Source organism: Ambystoma mexicanum, chromosome 3q (assembly GCF_040938575.1).
Source record: "Ambystoma mexicanum isolate Mex_15411 chromosome 3q, UKY_AmexF1_1, whole genome shotgun sequence".
In the NCBI taxonomy this organism is placed as follows: Eukaryota; Metazoa; Chordata; class Amphibia; order Caudata; family Ambystomatidae; genus Ambystoma; species Ambystoma mexicanum.
Window position 1 is genome coordinate 471,693,042 of NC_090926.1, and position 20,295 is coordinate 471,713,336.

At 43.7% G+C, this 20,295-nt stretch overlaps 1 pseudogene; it reads left to right on the plus strand.

Moving 5' to 3' along the window:
- Nucleotides 1-8,219: 8,219 nt before the first annotated feature.
- LOC138447992 (AN1-type zinc finger protein 2A pseudogene) lies at nucleotides 8,220-9,026 on the plus strand (annotated as a pseudogene).
- Nucleotides 9,027-20,295: the final 11,269 nt, after the last annotated feature.

Consider the following 20,295-nt stretch of genomic DNA (forward strand, 5'->3'; position numbering starts at 1 on the left):
ATATTCTGTCAAATACGGTTACGCATATTGATGCCCATAGCTCAGGCTGCTGTTTAATCGTGAAGTTGGTAAGAGCGTCCGGTCCAGGAGCTCTAGATTTCTTTGCCTTGTTAATTATAGACACAATCTCCTCTCTTGGAAACGTCAAATCCCATGGTTTCGAAGTTGGTTCCAATGTAGTGATGCCAGGGACTTCTGCTTTGTAGAGGGCTTCGAAGTGGTCAACCCAAGCTGCTTCCAAGACCATGCAGGACTGCAATGCCGTTTGAGGAGCTTGAAAGTTATTAATGAGTCTCCAGAAGTCACTCGAGTTGTTATTCTTTAAGGCGGCTAGCATCTGTTCCGTGTCGTTTTGCACTAGAATGTGTTTATGCATTTTCAACCAGTTCTTATATTTCTTCTTCAAAGCCTTTGTTTCCAATTTGCGAGTGTCAATGTCAAGAGACTTAGCTCTCCTAATGGCCGCACGCATCTTTTGTTTTTGAATCAGGATCTCGAGATCGAAGTGATGGGCACGGACCATGTTGAGATTTTTTAAGCCCACTTTTGCAGTTCTGAATTGTGTCAATAGTTGATCATATTCAAGGTCAGCACTCAGTTGACAGTACTGGATCATTACGCCCTTGACTTCGCTCTCCTCCAGTCTTAAACAAACTCTATTTGATTCAACCTCAAGTTTATGTGCCCATTTTGGCCTTTGAGTAGGTCTAACTGTTGCAAATTTCATGAGCAGCATATTGTGACCGCTATTTGCTTTTTCACAAATCGTCAGCGATTGTATCCTAGGATGCAAAGCTTCGGATACAAACATGTAGTCAATTGTTGAGGATGAATCCGCACGATGCCATGTTTGAACGGATGGTATATCGCCACAGGTACTGCCATTCAACATCTGAAAGTTGCGTAGCCTCATTTCGGTTAACCATGCCTGTGCTACTAAGTTTTGGTCTGAGTTTGATTCCAGAAGTAGATCGATATTTAGATCACCACACAGAAGTATCTTTGGCAAGTCTAATGATTCCATACGGAGATCAATTAGACCTGTTATCTGATCAATGAACTCCATTTTTCCTGCCCGTAGATGGTTCCAATACAAATTCAAGATTATGATCTTGTCCTGCGCCGAATCCTGTCCCCCAAAACTTTCGACGATAGTCTCCTGAATATAGAGAGAATGATTGATGGAATTTATAACACGCCAACCTGATGCTCTTATCATCGTTAAAAGGCCTGACATAGGGCTGCCAAGCTTAGACTTTATGGCCGGATTCATTACAGACTCAAAGTCCAAGGTGACTGGTAACTCACTTAGCCATGTTTCTTGTAAACACACGATTTGGAGATTGTCTAACCAGAGTGTGTTAAACAAGTGTGAGAACCCGCGAGTGTTCCAGGAGGCTAAGGAACAAACCGTGGGAGCTACCGAGTCCTCGCATTATTGGCTATTTTTTGCATTTAAGGCCCCTGCTAGCCAATGCCATTCATGATTTCCAGATGCAGATGTTGAGGATTGTTGAGACTCTTTAATGGTTTCGTCGGAAGGCTCCTTTCTTTTGATTGTGATTCTTATTTGTGCATTTAGGCCGTCAGATTTTACACTAACATCACTCGTTGGCAAGTGAGGTATCCTTGACGGGCACTGTAATTGAATATGATTTTGATTTTGATTACTGGTGTGAATCAAGTGAGACGACCCTTCTGAAATCATTGTTGCCGTATCTTTTAAAGGCATAGGTGCTGTAACTACATTCAAAGGTGCCTCTTTTATGTTATTGGAGGTTCCATTGTAATTTGGTCGAGGTACATCAGACTCGTTCAATTTATAGATGTCAAAGCCTAGTGAAAACAATGCTACATTTTCTTCTAATATTGATGTAATTAGAAGATTCGAGGCAAAATGGAGCACCACCTTGTCATTAGTTCCTTCTGCTGGAAACTCCACGGCTTTTTGTCATTAGAGGAAATTGCACGTAAACTTGGTACAAGGTGGAGTAGCTGAAGAACCGTTCTTCGATTCAAGATCAAATTCTCGATTGGTTCAAGACTCTCAATTGTCAGCTTATATGTAAGGCCTTTGTTCAGCGTTGATTTTGAAGCGTTTTCATTTAAGGTTTGAGGACGTCTATCAAACACCAGCTTCTTCGATTGCTTCCCAGAACGTCAGCCTCCAAGCCTCCATCTGCGTCCTATAGTGCTCGTTTTCCTTAACTATTTTCTTAGTTTGTCCTGACGTTAACAATGGCCTCCCTGGTCTAACGACTAGAGCGTTAGCTATGCAATGTTTTCTCTTCTCGTCCATAGTCATGAACACAGGACTGACTACTGGCAGAGACAATGAGGTTATCACATACTTCAATCAGTTCGCAATATCTTTCATGAGACTTGTGATTAGTCGCAGGGTTTTTGCCAATGACCTCCACATTACATGGTTGCATTATTGCAGGATTATCCAAGACAACATTGGCCATCGATCGTCCAGGATTATCCTTACATTGAATCGGGGCCACATTTGGCAGAGATCCAGTGTGGAGGGGCAAATCAGAGCTTGTTGGTAAGTCGGTTTCTAACTCTACATGTTCTGGTTCATCATAAGTTGACAGGTCCAGAAGTTCCGTCACGTCCTCCTCAGATGGCGTTGTACTCTTTGTTTGGGTCTGTTTGACCAGAATTGAGAGAGCACTTTTTTGTTGATTTTTGGCATGGATGCTAGATGAAGCAGGGGAAGTAGAGGTCTTAACCAGGTCAGTAGGAACTGCCTGTACCATTTTTATGTTACGCAGGAATTTTCGTGCTCCATTCGAAGCATTATTTTTCTTTGCCTTTTGGTTCTTCGGTTTCTTGCTGGTTGCAGCAAATTTTGATTTTAATGGCAAAGTCGCGGGTTTCTCCGTGGCATTAGGGCCGCCCGTGAAGATGGAAAAAACATTGGGTAGGCCTACAATGGAGGAAGTAATTGAAACTTCTGAAGTTGGTTCAGTTAGAAAACCAACACCTGAAGATGAATCCATTTGGGGGCCATGACAAATTTTATTGGCCGCACATCTTGCCTGTTCGAACGCTGTGTTAAAAGACAGGTCAACAACATTCGATACAAACAGAATAACCGACGAGCAAGGACCAGTCTTCGATGAAAGTTCTGCGACCTTGCATCCTGTGTCTAGGGGAGCTTCGAAGACCTTTGCAGTTGCCAGTACTGGGTCCGCTTCCACTGAAGTAATGTGCGTTGATGTTAACGACTGAGGACAGTGAGGTTCTTGGATGGATATAGCATCAGTGGGAAGATGCCGTTGTTTTACTGACCTATTATGTTCTTGTTCAGCTTGAGGTTTGCACTTCGCACTTGGTTGCTTAACATCGGAGCTGGGATACCCTTCAGACAACTGCCTGCCTGCGTTTTTAGTGTCATGTTTAAAAAGGGCAAGAGTCTCTCGGGCCACTTCTGCAAACAGTCTTTTGTCAGATGAGTCACTTTTCCTGCTCTCGCTTAACAAGACAAATGCTGCATCCAGTCTTTTAAAGCACTCGTGTTGTTCAACATAAGAGCAATCACAAGTTTTTTCCAGTTGTATTAATTTGGAATTCATCATTGCTACAGCGGTTGTTAGATCCTTGGTGGCCTCGTGTATATTCTCATAAAGTTTCTTAAAAGGGGCCAAAGAGATCGACGAGGAAGCCATAAGAAGGGCTTGTAGTTCCGTCGAAGATTACACAGCCGGTAAGACCTCGCTTGATGAATTTGCATGGAACTCAGAAGGTCTGGCAACATAGGGCTCCTTGTCGCGGCGAATTTTAGGAAACGGGCGTTCCATTAGAGAAGAATCCATAGAATCATTGTGTGAGGAGTGCTCATTGCAATCAGGTTCATCAATGACTCCATTAGTTTTCCAGTTAAGGGTGGCATGTCTTTTTTGGGAGGTCAGATGGATGTCAGATATCTCGTGCCTCGATTCACCCTTTCACGGGTGATCGATTGACTTTAGCCGTTTGTAACAAGATTCTGGCCATATGTCAGACGTTGCCCCCAACAACTGACTGTTGTTACATTTTACGGCTGATTTTGCCTTAATTTCGGCAGGAAACCTCTGCTCTTTAGACAACTTGCTTGAACACACTTTGTTCAGGAGCACTAGGTTCTGAAGAACATTGTTCACAACCCCGAATGAGTCTCTTCTTGCAGTCATTAAATGGCTTGCCTCCGACTCACTCAGATTGCCATTCTTTGAGTTGTGGTCGCAACCATGCATATCTGAATTTAAAATGCTTTGTTGGTAGCTAAGGTCATTCACGTTACCTTCATGCAAACCCACTGTTTCCAAGTTTGTGGTTACACACACAGGGGAACTTGCAGTGATCACTGCATCTGTATCCTTATTAATGAGCCCCACGTCCTCACAGGGCAGGCTGGAGAGAGAACAATCCAATAACCGAGCTGCAGCGTTCATGCTCCAGCAAAGTTTTGATCTTTAAGTTGATCGTCAACAGACTCAGAGGGGTGCTCACCTCTAGGGGGAGCTGCACCCTCTTCTCTGCCACCACGAACTACCTCGCGTTGCAAGCCGCTCAGGCCATGTAAGTTCAAAGTCACCCTCGCTCCGAGTTCCGCCCCCTCAGAGCCGTCACTCCCAGAAGCGCAGGTCAGGCAAGCGCACCCCGCGTCAGACGCCGGGACGAGAGCACCGCCGCCGCAAGACAACGCCCCAGAGACATCGGATGCACCTGACTCGGCGCCCGCCGCGTTCGCACACTGGGGGCCACCGACAGCCGGCACACAGAACTCACCAACCGCGCCGCACACCACGTGAGTTCCATCTTGTACGTGAATGGCTTCAGTCATATAACTTGCAGTTTCGAACACATTGTCACACAGAGGGAGTGTATGGGAGGTATTAACCGCTGCAGATCCAGAGATCTGTGCATTCTGTGCATGAGAAAGTGCTTCATTGTACTCGACTGTCTCAGAAGTGCAAGTGTGATAACGACTTACTTTCTGAGGGCGCGGATGGCGCTGAACGACCGCAGGATCGTCTGTGAGGTCCACACCATCTCGCCGCCTCTGAGCTCGTGTCCTCAGAACAGGGGACAGGGTCGACGCCATTGATCACCGCTCACCACTCGCCAAACAGCAAAACAGCTTTACTTCCACAGCCCTTTCCACCTCAGGGCTTCACACCGCAAGGGTCACGGAGGCGGCCTTAAGAAGTCAGCTGGGTGGTCAGCTGACAGCCAAGTTGTTTAAAGGCACACGCACCTCTACCCTCTTCCACGGGCTTCTATGGCTTCTCTGAGTTTAAAGTGAAGATAGATAGATGGTGAGTCTCAGATCCCTTTCTTTTCCACTCGCCACAGCAAAACAGCTTTACTTCCACAGCCCTTTCCACCTCAGGGCTTCACGCCGCAAGGGTCACGGAGGCGGCCTTAAGAAGTCAGCTGGGTGGTTAGCTGACAGCCAAGTTGTTTAAAGGCACACACACCTCTACCCTCTTCCACGGGCTTCTATGGCTTCTCTGGGTTAAAGTGAAGATAGATAGATGGAGAGTCTCAGCTCCCTTTCCTTTCCACTCGCCACAGCAAAACAGCTTTACTTCCACAGCCCTTTCCACCTCGGGGCTTCACCAGGGCAACACATATTATACCATGATACAGTCTGGCTCCAGTCCCTTGGTGGGTCTACATACATTTCAGCTTTTCATTATTACACTACGTACAGGGGCTGTCAAAAAGCTATCACATATCATATGGCCACTCTTTTACACAATAGGAGCAAACGTTAGTCAAGACAACAAATATCACAAAAATGGTTACCACCCAATACAAGGTGTCTCGGGGGTGGGCGGGGTGAGGGGCGCCACACAGTCCAACTTAGAGGGCTTGGTACAGGGTCAGGGCATGCAGGATTGGGCTGGTTTCGGTTGCTTCCTAATGAGCTTGGTCACGACTGGGACAATGATGTACTGCGGAAGGTAAAATGATACAGTGTTTATTTTGTTTTTTGTTCGTGTCTGGTTGCTCATGAGAACGAGCTCTCAGCGGATCTACCATGAGGTGGAGGTCGGGGGGGGGAGTGCAGGCCTCTGTGAACGCGGTCAAGCAGGGGTCAGGCTGTAGCTTTCTATGTGTGCAAGTTCTGCCTGTGTTAGGTTTTAGCGCCTTTGACAAAATGGAGTTATCTCGTACAACATGGTGCCTGTGTTGCTCCATATATGTGGTCGTGCAGCCTCACGCATCGATCCGCAGCCACCTCGCCTCCCGGGCCCTGTGGCGCGGGGGCTGCCGATGAGTCATGAGTCTTCACCTGGGTAGGAGATGTAGGCTAGAGGGGGGTCCTATCGACCTGCCCTCCCCTACAATAAGAAGAAGACAGCAATACATAATGAGGGTGAAAGAAACAAATGTTTCTATTGTGGGAGACATAGTGATTTTTCTAATTCATGTACGGGCCCAGCCATGAACCAGAAAAAGAAGAACGTATCATGCGTTCAGGAGCATGCTAGCTCAGAAGATGAGTGAGTCACGGTGGTAATGAAAAGTGTAGGGTACTATTAAAAAATGAAGTGTCCCAGCTGCACACTACCAATTGGTGGAATACCAATTAGGGTTATGGTAGATCATTTTTCCACGTATTCAATAGTGAGGAAGGAAAGATGGACAAAGTTACAGAAGGAAGATTTCAAGGGAAGTTTGAGGAGACCTAATATCAAGGATCCAGGAGGATTTGAAGATTCCAGGAATAAGTATGCTGGGGATAATCAAACAATGAAGGGATTCAGGACAGAATGACAGTAGCGAACATATACATGGTTAAGAAAGGGGTTGATTGGAGGGATCAAGCAGCATTATGAATTCGACTTGATACCAATATAAGTGAGCCAGTCATTTTTGTTGAAGATCAACAAACAGAAGAAGAACAGTTCCCCAAAATATTGACTAAAATGATTGAGCGTCTGAAAGATTATTCACATACAATTGTGCTAAAGAAAGGAGCTAAGCCCCACAACCACAAGGGCAGGATCCTCCTCATTGCTGTGCGAGTTGAGGTGGATAAGGAATTGGAGCGCCTTGTGGACCAAAACATAATAGTGTCTATTTAATCAGCAGAAAGAGCAGAGGCATTGCTAGGGGTATCTGAGGGGGCTATAGCCCCGGTTCTTTAGGTTGTAGCCCCAGATAGAATCTTAGGGGCTACAGCCAAAAGGCTAGCTAGCCCTGAGTCCCAATTCCCAACATCAGTTTAGCCCCAGATCGTTTCCAGACCTAGCAACACCCCTGAGAATGAGTAAGCCCAGCAGTGAATGCATGGAAAAAGAATGGGAAGATAAGAGTATGCATGGATGTAAGAGATTTAAAAAAGAGCATTATCATTGATAAATATCCCATGTGCATTCAGAATGAACAGCTGAACTGTATAATTGATGCAACATTATTCACGTTAATAGGCCTTTCTGCTTTGTACCAGACAGAAGATACTAACAGAAGATAGCCACGCTCGGACATCATGTATCATGCCGTTCAGCCTGTTTCAATATCATGGGTTGCCCTTTGGCTTGGCATCAGCTGCAGCGGTTTTCCAAAGGACGACAAGCCGTGCATTGAAGGGAATTTCGATCTCCTCAGTTCATCGGGACAACATCCTGGTTCATGGGAAGGATAGAACGATAAAAGTCTCCATGCAGTATTGAGTAGATTGAGGCATAAAGGATTCACAATAGAGACAAGCAACTGCAGGTTTAGAATAAAGGAGGTAGAACTTTGGTCATGTCATTGATGGAGAAGGCTATAGTCTAAGAAAAGACGCAATCAATTCTATCAGAACAACGCACCTGGACCAACCAGTGTGTGCCTTGTGGCGGACAGTGGGGCCTGCCCTGGCTTGGACGGTTGCCAGTCATTTGGTCGAAATCAATTGGTCGATTGGACAACTGGTCGAATCAATTTGGTCGAAAACCAAATGGTCGAATTTTTTTTTTTTTTTTTACCCCTTTTTTTTTTTTTTGGGGGGGTCCCCCCCCAACCCCCTTTTTTTTCTTTCTTTTTTTTTTTTAACACGAAAACCCACAAAACACATATATAAATAAAAAAAAAAAAATTCGACCATTTGGTTTTCGACCAAATGACGTCGACCAAATTGCAGTCGACCAGTTTGTAGTCGACCAAATGACTGGACACCGCTTGGACTCAGTGACATACTGCAGGTGCGTAGAGAATCCTGAAAGAACTGCAGCATGAAGTTTTCAAACCTGGGAAAGCATTGCTTAGAGCACACCTGCAAACAGCTGGATTTCCTACCGATGAAATGTGATGTCTGCAAGCAGATATTCTGCAAAGATCATATTGCCTACATCCAGCACTCCTGCACCTCGGCCTCTCAGAAGGATGTGCAAGTGCTGGTGTGTCCGCTCTGTAACATTCTCATCCCAGTAAAACGGGGACAAATGCCTGATATTGTTCTGGGGGCTCACATCAGACCAGGACTGAAAATCTGATCCTGCTCAGTGGAAACGCAAGATTTACACCCACAGTTATCTGAAGCCTGGCTGCAAACAGAAAGAAATGATGAAGGTGATCTGTGATCAGTGCCATGGCAACTTTTGCTTGAAGCAGCGCCAGCCTCTGGGCCATGAATGCAAGGGTGGCATTGCCCCGGTCTCCAAAGCTGGCCATGCTCCATTATCGCGATCCCAAGGAACTTCCACAAAGTCATTGCCTGCGTCCAGTCGCCCAGCTCCACCATCTAACCGTCCAACCTCAAGACCAGTACCTGATGCACATCCTGCCCCCAGCAGAGTGAGTGACCCTAGTCCACCCCAGCCGCCTCATACCGCTATATCTACTGCAGCCGACCTCCAGAATGGATTGAGTGAAGAGGCGGCCTTACAAAGAGCACTTGAATGGCTCTGGCTGAAACAGCAACATCCACTCCTGTGCCCAGTTCACTGGAGGAGGAGAATCTACCTCTTGCTCGGGCTTTGTCAGCTGGTGAGGAAGAATATCCAAGTCATCAAATTGCACAGTGTCTTGACAACAAATAAACCCTCGGAATATGACTTCACCTGTAAATAACTGTGTATGCAATTTCTTATATATAGACTGTTTACACATTCTGTACTTCTTTTTACTGTATGTACTTTATCGCCAAAACTTGTTAGTTTAGATGTTATTATACATCACTGTAACCTTATAACTTGTGTACTAAGCTTAACGACTTATTCTTCCTGCGCCCTGATACCCTCAAGGTCTGGCGCGCATAATAAATAAATAAACAAACAAACTTAGCCGGGTATGCTTCTCGGGTTGCTAAGAAAAGGATGGATCGGTGGGCTGTCTATGAAGGAACAATCGTACCTGTCAAGGCATGAGACTGAGGGATTATACCGGTTTGGGCCATGGTTGTTTGCTGGTGCTAGGATGTGGCTCTGAGTCCACCAATGTCTTAAGCGTTTCAGAAGGAGTACAGTTTCTCTTTTCAGGGCTACAAACATTGACCCCCATGAGCATAATGTATTTTAGTGGTAAACATTTAACAGATTTTTATTCAGTGCTGTTAGGGGTCCATGGGATTTGGGCCTTGATAATGTATAAATTGTAAAAATCTAGGGTATAATACATTTAATTTATGTATAATTGTAAACCCCAGCGATTATGTTAAAGATGGAGAGGTGCCGGACTATTGAAGGACAGTTTTCCCTGATCAAGCTTTATGGAATCCAGCCAAGGCACCAGTGGGGGAAAAGAATGCCATTGTATTATAGCAATTTCATCACGCATTCAATAGGATGTATGGGGAGTGTCACTAGCCTGTGTTTTGAGATGTATTTGGCAAGGTACAACAATGCAGGAGCTCTCTGTGGAACCCCAGAAAACCTGTCCTGATTGGAGGATCTAATACAAACAAGGCTTGTCAGCACTTTCACTTGAATGTCTTTAGGAAATGTTGTGTTGTAGAAATTCCTCGTGTAAATTCAGAGGGCGTATATATTTGCTCTTTTTGGAGTGGATGCAATAGTTCAGATTTAAAGAAAACGTAATTTTTAGAGCTATAAATGCTACCATATGAAAGTATCGATTGAAACAATCAAAAATATTTTTGACAACACACATTTTTGAGAGTTTTGAGATTTGGAAAGCCAAGCGGGTTCCTTGGAATGCAGTCGTTCACTAGATCTACAGGCCTCCAATGAACCTCTCCCAAACAGCCAAAAGGTTCCCAGGGAAAGATGGGTATGAGCGCTGATAAGTTCACATGCTAATAGAAATATGAACCTTGGAGCCATTCCCTAGTTATTGACTGGCTCTGCAGCCAATGTTGCTGTGTTATTATAGTTTGAATATCATTTGTATCCAATGCCATTTTAACTGCTTGTGAGTCTTAAGATATTTTTAACTGCTATGACTGGATTAATGTGATCTCTCTGTAATTATTACTAATGAGACCTTTTTAAAAACAATAATACTCAAGGACATTCTGATGGAGTTGCTTTTCTTTTTTTATATATGTCGCTGTGACTGTTTTACATTTTTAATATGTTAATGATCTTGCTACACTAGAATGGCTGGTTGTTTATCATTTGCACGATTATCTTAATTATGTTGAAAAATAAGTTGAGCCCTCTGTGGTACTGTAGGTTTCTGTTCGCCGTAACCTAATATTTGAGAAACAGGCTACATTGCTGCTCATCATTAAGACCATTTTGATTCTACAATAAATTGATTCTTAAATGGCAAGCTGGAAGCAGTGCAGGTAGCTCTGTGGTGCACTAGTCTGATTAAGACTCCTGCAGTTTGTGACCAGCTCCCAAGGGTTAGGCGCATTTTCATTGGTCTAGACACAGGGCCTCATTACGAGGTTGGAGGTAGACATGGCGCTATTGGCGCCATGACTACCTCCAATACTGGTACCGAGTCCGCCCTCGTTCAATGAGGACTTACCGGTCTATTCCGACCTTTGCTGGACAGGTAAATCCCCATTGAAAAAGCCATTCCCTATTCCCATTTCAGGCCCCATAGGGCTCAATGGGAAGGGGGAAGGTGCTAATAACGGTACCGCAAATTGTGGTACCGTTATTAGCTCCGAAGTCCCTGAACGAGCCCCATCCATAACGCCTGTTAAAACCAGGCGTTAAGGAAGGGACCCGCTAAGGGACCTCAGAATAGGGCGCAGAGGGATTACCGGCACTGATGTGCTTAACGGTGCCCGATATCCATTTGCGCCCACCTCGTAATGAGGCCCACAGTCTGGCAGGAGTGTTGTCCATGTTACGTGGTGTGTTTGCATGTGATTGTCAGTAAAAGAATAAGCGCGGCATGTTAAAATGCGCATGTTCGTAAAAGCCCGGAAGGTATTTGAAATCACTTGGTGTATCCAGATCATAATTAGATTGAATATTGTAATGTTTGTGCATTCCAAAGGATGGAAGGGAGAGTACCTTTGTAGCGGCATCTAAAGGCCTGGAAAATGGCCTTCTTGCTTCGCAGCAGAAGGGACACGGCCAGAACTGCACACTGAGCATGTGCACAGCAGATATGACATCCTATGATTCACTAGCACTTACTTGAGATATTGTAATGCTGAATAAATTGTGACTTAGTTGTGTCAAAAAAGAAATATGATGTTTGTGCATTTTTTGGGATGGCAGAATTTGAAAACACATTTATAAAACATTTTGGCAGAGAAATGCCATCCTATTCATAGACTATTAAAAAAGGATACAGAATTTACTTTGGGTGATGCATTAACTTTGGGTGATGACTGTGAGAGAGCAGCACAGGAAAGCAAAGACCCTGCACACTGTGCAATATTTTGTCCTACCCAGTTCAGGAAATCAGTAAAAACAGTCTTCTTTAATTCACAGGTCTGAGTAAGCCTGCGTCCTACCTTCCTCTGTTGATGTGCTGAACGAACCATTTCTGGAATTTGGATATGATTTTGCCCTCCCCCTTTGAGTCCCTGTTACGTGATGAGTTTGTTCATATGTTTGTTTTATGTGCGCACTGAGGCCTTTCGGGCGTGTTGCACGTAATTAGTATTACATTAAATTAAATTAAATGATGGAATATGTAAAACAAAGAACTTAACATGAAGAACCAATCAATCGAGTATTAGGGTGGATGCAAGCATTAATGGGTTGGGTGACGTGCTATCACCCGAGAAGGAAGGCAAGCAGAAAATGATGTGCCATGCATTAAGGGCAGTAGCAGATTGTGAGAGTAGATACTCTGTCATAGAAAAGGAATTGTTGGCGTGTCTATGGGAAGTGGAATATTTTAGAAAGTATGTCTGCGGATGTCACGTTGTCATTCGTACTGATAAAAAAACCTCTTCAAGATTGCATTGTGATTACAAGAGAATCAATTCTGCGTTGAATATGTCCCTGGGGCATGAACTAGGTGGGCAGGTTTTCTATATAGATTGCTATTGGTATTAGAGAACAGCACAGTGCATATTGAAGAGGAAGTAATAGTAGGCATAAGGGACACATTCACAGATCAGCAAAGCATGGTAATATCAAAAGAAGAATGGGAAAGGGAGTTGTCACTTCCCCATACATGGTTGGAGGTGAAGAAGTGGACACAGACAGGGTGGCCTCTGAAGAAGGATATCAGGATAGAACTAATTCCATTTTGGAGCCAAAAGAACAACTAACAGTAGAAGGGAACTTGTTGTGGTGGAGGCATACATTGGTGGATCTGACAAGTCTTCTGGAAATATTGGTGGCGGAAACTCATGAAGAGCATCCAGTGATCGCAGGTACTAAGGGTAAGTCATGGGAGAGGTATTGGTGGCCAGCAGTTGATTTGATGGTAGAGAGGAAAGTAAGGGAATGTTGGCGCTGTGCCAACATTCTGATAAGAGTATGACGGTGCACAAGCAAGAGCTATTGCCTATAACACCCCCGCGAGGTGTCTCGAAGCACTTGCGAAGGGATGCACTAGGGACATATTACAATATCGGGACGAATCATGATTTGTATTGATCAAATTATTTCTTGAAATGGCTGGAAATCAAGTTAGTAACAATGGTTACTGGTGAGGTAATCAAAACATTCTTGGAACATGTTCTTAAAAGAGAAGGTTATCCCACAGAAGTAGTTAGTGATAACGCTCTCCAATTTAAGAGTACAGGAATCAAAGATTATACCAAGAACAGAAGTGCAGGATGGAAATTCACTTTATTTATCACTGGCAAATAAATGGCTCTGTAGAATGCTTTAATAGGTTCATTGTAGGGGCAATAGAGAAGACAGAAAGGAATAACATAGCCATATGGACAGCATTGCGCACATTAATATGGAGTGTAAGAAGAGCCCCAAATAGAGTTACTTGGGTGTCCTCCTTTTGTTTAATGTTGGGTAGAGATGTTAATGGCAGTTTTTAATCTGGGTTTTGTATATTAATTTTTGACGAGAGAGGAAGATTAGTGATTAAGAAGTAGAGGTTAGAGAAAGGTTAGTTCAAGCACAGAAAAAATATAAGGAGGATTGTGACAAAAATGTAAAAAAGAAAGGGAAAAGGGTTAAACTATCATTAGAAGGATGGGTCAGATTAAGGAAAGGCATGCTGGGGAAGAAAAGGAATCTACGTTGTCCAACCCTAAACCAATATGAGATGTTACTGAATGCTGAGAGGTTAGAGGATGGTTCCATTTGGAACCGTAATAGAGTGGGGATAGCAAAGGGAGTTGAGGAAGAAGCTGTTAGTGCAAAAAAGATCCTCCAAGATGGTTATGTGGTGGGGGAGATGTTAGGAGATGCATAAGATAGATGTACATGCAAATCTTTAAAAAATAGGAAAAAAGTGTTGAGGCCTCAGCGGGATAGAAGAAGTCCCATCACGTGCAGGAACTACATTGGAAGATGGTGTTATCCATGAGGTGTATATTGTGATGTTCTATAAAGCTGTTCGTTTTACTGTAATGTGTCGGTTAAATCTTACATTTTATTAATGTTTTCAAGAGGTTATTGTGCTGTTTAGGGGAAAGGTGTGTGGTATTCACGATGCAACATGTAATCTTAGGATGAGAGATCTGTTGCGTGAGGCGATAAAGAGGAGGTTGTTCAAAGTGGTGGGAAGGAGGTAGACGGAAGCTCTGACAAAGAGGCTACCAGGAGTTACAAGGAGGGTGGCAGAAAAGACATCAAAGGAGATATTGACTGTGGAGGCGAGGAGAGAGTGGTAACTAGTCATAAAGAAAAAAAGGGGACAGATCGCTAAGCAGAAAAATTAGGACGAAAGTGAACCAGAGTGCAGAGGCAGAAGAAACAGAAGAAGAACACCAGGACGACTGATGATGGAACCGGGGATGTAGAGTACAGGGGCAGGAGCAGGAAGTTGAGGAGGGGGAAAGAGAAGACACTACTCACAGTTGCTCCCAGCATGTATAGCACCATAGACACAATCGTTATTGGACACAGCACGCAAAGCACCATACCTACTCACCATTCCCAAAAGCTCCCAAGGTGTAAAGCACCACAGTGACTCCATTATCCACAACTGCCTCCACATAGGTGAAGCATCATAACTATTCCCAAGACCAAAACTGGTCCATTCATGAATAGCACCAGAACCATTACACTAACTGCTATTGTTTCAAGCACTTAACGTAAAGCACTTGAGTCGACACACATCCACAATTTCTCCCAAGCATCATAGCCATTCCATGAACTATGACCACAAGTGCGTAAAGCATCATAGCCTTGCCAGAAACCACTAATGCTCCAAACATTTAAAATTCCTCTCAGCAAATCAATTTCAATACTGTTCAATGACATCTCACTTTGTGAGTTTTCAATTTGATGACTTTACACATTAAATGTCATTTTCCTGCAATATCTTGGGCAAAGGAATAATTTTGATATATTTTGGCAGAACATGACACTGACATTAGGGGAAGTATTCCTAGGCAGTTCCAAGGCAGAGAACTAAATGTCCAGGGGGTTTAAAAGCAAAAAAGCACAGCATAAAATCAGATAACACTAAAATGTATCACAGATCACATAGCAAAATGGTCTTCTAGAAGTCATGCAGAGTTTGTAAAGGGAATAGCTTGATTCATAATTAAACATGAAGTACATTTGCATATGCATGCAAAATGGATGTGACAAATTGATTTCTGCCCTGCAGCAGCAACAAGGAAGAGTAGAGGCTGAAACACCCACTCAGCCCTCACACCTCTACAAATCAAGAGACAACACAATCATGAAGCTAAAACAGACACAGTTTAGAGATCTACCTACTTCGCCTTTTGTGGTAACGGGGCAGAGGGAAGTCAATAGTCTCAAGAGGGGTGTGAATGTGGTTCAGTAGCAAACCAAACAGCAAAGTATATACGTCCAAAATAAAGGAATGTCCAATTAAGCTTCTATAAAAATATATGCTGTAATCAGAAACACCATGTACAATATTAACTAACTATTAACTAACTAGAAAACACTGTATAAACTCACCCCTGTAGAAGAAACACAGAATATGCAAAGATAGAACAGATGCAGTACTATCGGTAATGAAACAGGGGAGGATGGGCAGGCAATTGAAAGATCACAACGTTTGAAAGGATATGGCTTCAGCTTGCAAACAGGATAAAGGTGATCCATTGAGTTTCTAGAGCCCAAAGATGGATCTGATAGGAAGTCAGTAATACTTTTTTAATTGTCTTGGTGTTTCAACAGTATCAAACCCAGCTTCTCAGTGTCATTCATGGGTTCTTTTCAGTTTAAGGATGTGGCATTCGTGATGGTCCAGTGACAAGCTGGTGTCGGGTCCGGGTTGAAAGGAAGGTAGCTGTGGTCTCAAAGAGTCTACCAAAGCTGTGCGGATCGGGGGGGTCACCAGGTTCGGTCAGTGGTCGAAGTTTGACAGTGGGTGAACTGGTATCATGATTTGCTTGTGAGCTGGTTCGATGCAGAGGCTTGAAGGTTGCTGTTTGGGGACAGCAGGGCCGGATCGATTGACCTCCAGCAGCAGTGATAAAGAATCTGGAGCTTCGAAAAGTTACTTGAGCAATGCAATGCAGCAGTACTTTGTTGGTTCCAGCTAAGGTAACAACACGTTTCAGCTGGTGTGGCAAAACACTGAGTCGAACAGCAAATGGCGGTTCAGAGAGTGATGAACACCAAAGGCAGTTCTGAAGGGCCCTGGAGATTCATTCGACATCAAACACACTCAAATCACAGCTTGCAGAGAGTCAATGACACAAACACAGGGATCCCGGCTGTTTCATTTTTCAGGAGCTGTAAATCCCACTCTAGGGTCTCAAGGGCCAAGGTTAGTTTTTCTTCCATGCTCTTGCAACACAGTGAGATACCAGACAACATTGTGGCTGGAAGCTATGCCGTTTAGGTCCAGCCGCTCGCCTCTACCTTGGAACACCTGCTGCACCTCACAACGCGAGGGCTCTAGAAAGGACTGCTATCTGAGCAGGGTCTAGCACAATATTCTTCCAGGGATGGATTCCAGAGATGATTCAAAGACATTGTGTGAGACCACTTATTTAAAAGGTGAAAGCCCACAGGTAGTTGGACTAACGCTAGCCTGCTTTAGGGGTCCAATCCCTACTCTTGAAATGAATGGACTTTGCCCTTCTGACATCACACCCAAAGTGCTTTGTGCTACAGGAAGTGTAGGAGACAGGAAAAATAGAGGCAGAGAGAAACAAGATGGCACTCCACTCTACTACATCACCATGAATTCCTGCTCTACCCTTCACATAACAGCCCTACACCATTCTCCTTACTCTCCACTTCCTCCACCATCTGGCTCCCAGGTTTGCCCTATCCTCATCCCTGGTTCATGTTTTTCCCTTCCCCCACAACATCTAGTCGTCATTCCATATTCTTGCACCTTATGGTTAAGAACTCACGTCCTCCACTCTGCTGTAAATACTAATATTGTGTAAGCGTTTTACTGCCAAAAATGCAGTGATCTTCGCTGCGACTTCTAAATAAATATCTTCCCCAAACTGTACAGATGTCTCCCTGGCTACACTAACCCATACCCTTCCCTTCTCGAAAGAATCAAATGCCTTTAGATATGCAGCACCCTGGTTTGAGGCATAGCCCTTTGAGAATGGGTGTGCCCTTTAATTCCTGTACCAAGGCAAGCTTCTTGTGGAGTGGCTGTCACCAGGGAAAGGGTGTTACCTTCTCTCACAAAGGAAACATGAGAGGCAATCCCCAGAGTTACAGTCGTGCCAGTGAGCAGGCGAAGCCTTGTCTGGAACACATGCACATAACCCTTCCACAACTGAACTGGGCCCACAAAGCTGACACATGCGTGATATTAATTTAATGTGGCTGGGACAACTATGAGAGATGCTAGCCACCATACCCTATCTAAGGTATTGCTTAGTTTTACAGTTCAGTGTCCCGTCTGGACAGGATACTCAGAGCTATGACATTTGTGGATCAGGGGTGCATATCTGAAATGCAGCTCCTGTGCTTCAGAGACTTTGCTTTTATTCCATCAGTCTAGAGGGTGCTGCATGTAAGGGTACTGATGCAGCAGGGCACAAGTACACACTATGCTTTTGACATGGAGCTTATGAAAGGGGAATCTGATCAGCAGATTTCCCTTTCAGAGATGGCATTATCCTCATCATTTTATTAGTTTTATATTTGATATAAATAAAAAATAAAAAAAAACATGCCAGGACATTTTCACCCTTGCCAGATGGCAGTTTATCACAATGTGATATATATTATCATCAGCATTTTGTAAGACATGTTCTGGATTTGTCTGCAGAGAGAGTAGTCTATATGAATTACAGTTTTTGTTCTGTGGCAAGAGTCGTCATGTATTATTATGAAGGCAGCAGGATTCAAAGGGGTGGGAAGAGGGAGTGCAATGTGCCAGCACGTATAAAGCAGCTGCAGTTAAAAGCTTCACTCAGACATACACAGCAAAGGTTTTTGCACATGTTCATCAAGCACACAGAGCTGGTGCAGCATGGCCAGCAGTGCAAACTTCCCCACCTTACGCAGTGCAGGAGCAGCGAGCATCCACCAAATACACAGACCCAGTGTGGCAAGACTAGCACTGCTAGGTTTTCTCATGCATCACCCCCCCTCTCTCTTTCTCTCTCTAACACACTCTATCTGTGTCTCGGTATCTGGATCTGTCTGTCTCTGTCTCTCCTACAGACACACACAGATGCACACAGACACATTCACACACCCTCTCTCTCACTCTCTCTCTTTCTCTCCCTCAAAACTCAACATCTGCATTATCGTGGCGAACTCAAATAGTAATGTCAACGATTATGTCAACCATTAGCTGTTTTGCACCTGGGAAGAGAGGCATGGTCAGTTCCATCAATTCTATTTGTTTTGGAATCTTACTGTTTATTTCAGCAAGAAGATGCGGTTGCTTGCTTTCATTTTATTGTGTAGGATTTTGCGAGGGAGCCAGCCATCAGACTCTCTGGACTGTGTTCCAATACTGCTTACATTTCCTCTGGATGTCTGAGGTGGAGCTATTTCCCACCTCCTTGAGGCATGTGCTCTTCATTGTATGATTTTCTTTAAAAATAAAGGATGTGGTACCTCTTCAGATATTTGCTTTCTTAATTAATCTTCCCTCTTAGAATGAATACTGGTGGCTGCCATGTTAGAAATAGTTTATACATTTCCAAATTACCATGTTGTGGTGCCAAAGTGCCAATTCTTGCCTGGAGGTTGGCGTAGTGATCACTCCCCTGTGCGTACCCATTTCATAATCGGTGGAGAAAAGTGAAGTGGAAGGGTGGAGCCATGGAGGAAAGTCAGTACAGATACAAACTAACAGGGAGGTTCAAAAGGAGACTTGTCAGGTTTAAGGAAAAACGCTAGTGTCTGTAAAGGCCTGGCCACCCATCGAATCACCCAAGATAGATTACAAATGCTCTATTTATCTGGATAATAGTTTTACAATGTATGACTAGTTCTATGACTGACTGGGCCTCTATGTCGATCATGACCTGTTCTCTCATCTGCACTGTGGGGCATCAATTCAAAATGGTAGCACTTTCCATTTAGCATGCAAAGGCCCCCCTTAGAGTCACAGCCTAACGGTGGGGGTAGGTTGGCTTTCTTCTTGTTTTGAATAGTTTTTAGTAAATATTTTAATTGTCTGACATGTGGGGGCTTCCCCTCATATGGTTACTCTTAGACGGGGTCTCATGAGTGTATGTTTCCCTGTCTTTTCAGAGTGTAATTGTCTATCTCCTGATGAAGACGTAACTCAAATAAAGTTGATATGTCGAAACCGGTTGAGAAACTAGAGATGAGATCGACCCTGGACACTGATGTGACCCATCCTAATCCGTGACCACCTGTGCAATCTATTGTGGTCTTATATATTGATTGTATATTTCTTTTACAATGAAGACAATAATTAGTTATGACTTTTTTAATATGAGATTTTAGCTAATATTTGTTTTTATTTGGCTTGTTTGCATGAATGTTTGACGGACGCATTTGGACGAATGATATGAATTGTATGTAAAATTATGTGTTCTTAAATTTTTCCTGCAATGTAAAATTGTTATGAGTGCTATGATTAAATCATGATTAAAATTCTTATATTTAAATAATGTATCAGGTCTAATAAAATTCCTTGATACCCTGTTTTCAAAATTGTACCCTCTTGTTTCCTTTTCTGAGATTAGTAGCTATACTAATACCCCGACCCAGAGTGTGGGGTCCCCTGTGACTTTCAGATAAATACAGTTCTATGACTGAAGCAGATTAATAAACTCTATAAATACAATTAAAAAGAGGACACAAAATTATTTGAGTCTTGTATGCTGTCCCTCCAGTGTTCCTTTACTTGACCCTTGTGGCTGCAGTTTTCACAATGTGTAGCCACTTTGACTATGTCTAATGTTATACCCCAGTTTCGCTCTCCGTTGTGATGATCTGTTTGGTTGCACCTCCCATCCAGGGCTGTTCTTTGGATTCCAGGTTGAGACTTATCTTAAATCAAGTGGGATTTTTGCAGGTTACCTTGTCACAGAGTTTGCCTTTGCATAGTCCCTCCGTTACTCTCTCCCCTGTTGCTCAGCTCTCATGAAAACTCAGACAGGACCCGCATGTATGGCTCGCTCTCCTTCCTCCTTGCCTCTCCCCATTGTAACTCCAACTGTTTTATTTCCTATCCTGGTTTCTATATTCATGGCTACCGAGCCTCCATGGGGATCACTTTGCCTGGTTCCTTCTCCTTCACCACGCTTTAAAAAAAATCCCATTTCATTTCATGAGGGACACTTCTGTTACTCCTCTTCTTTCATTTTGTTGGTTTTATTTCCTTCATGTTTTTATTTTATTTGTC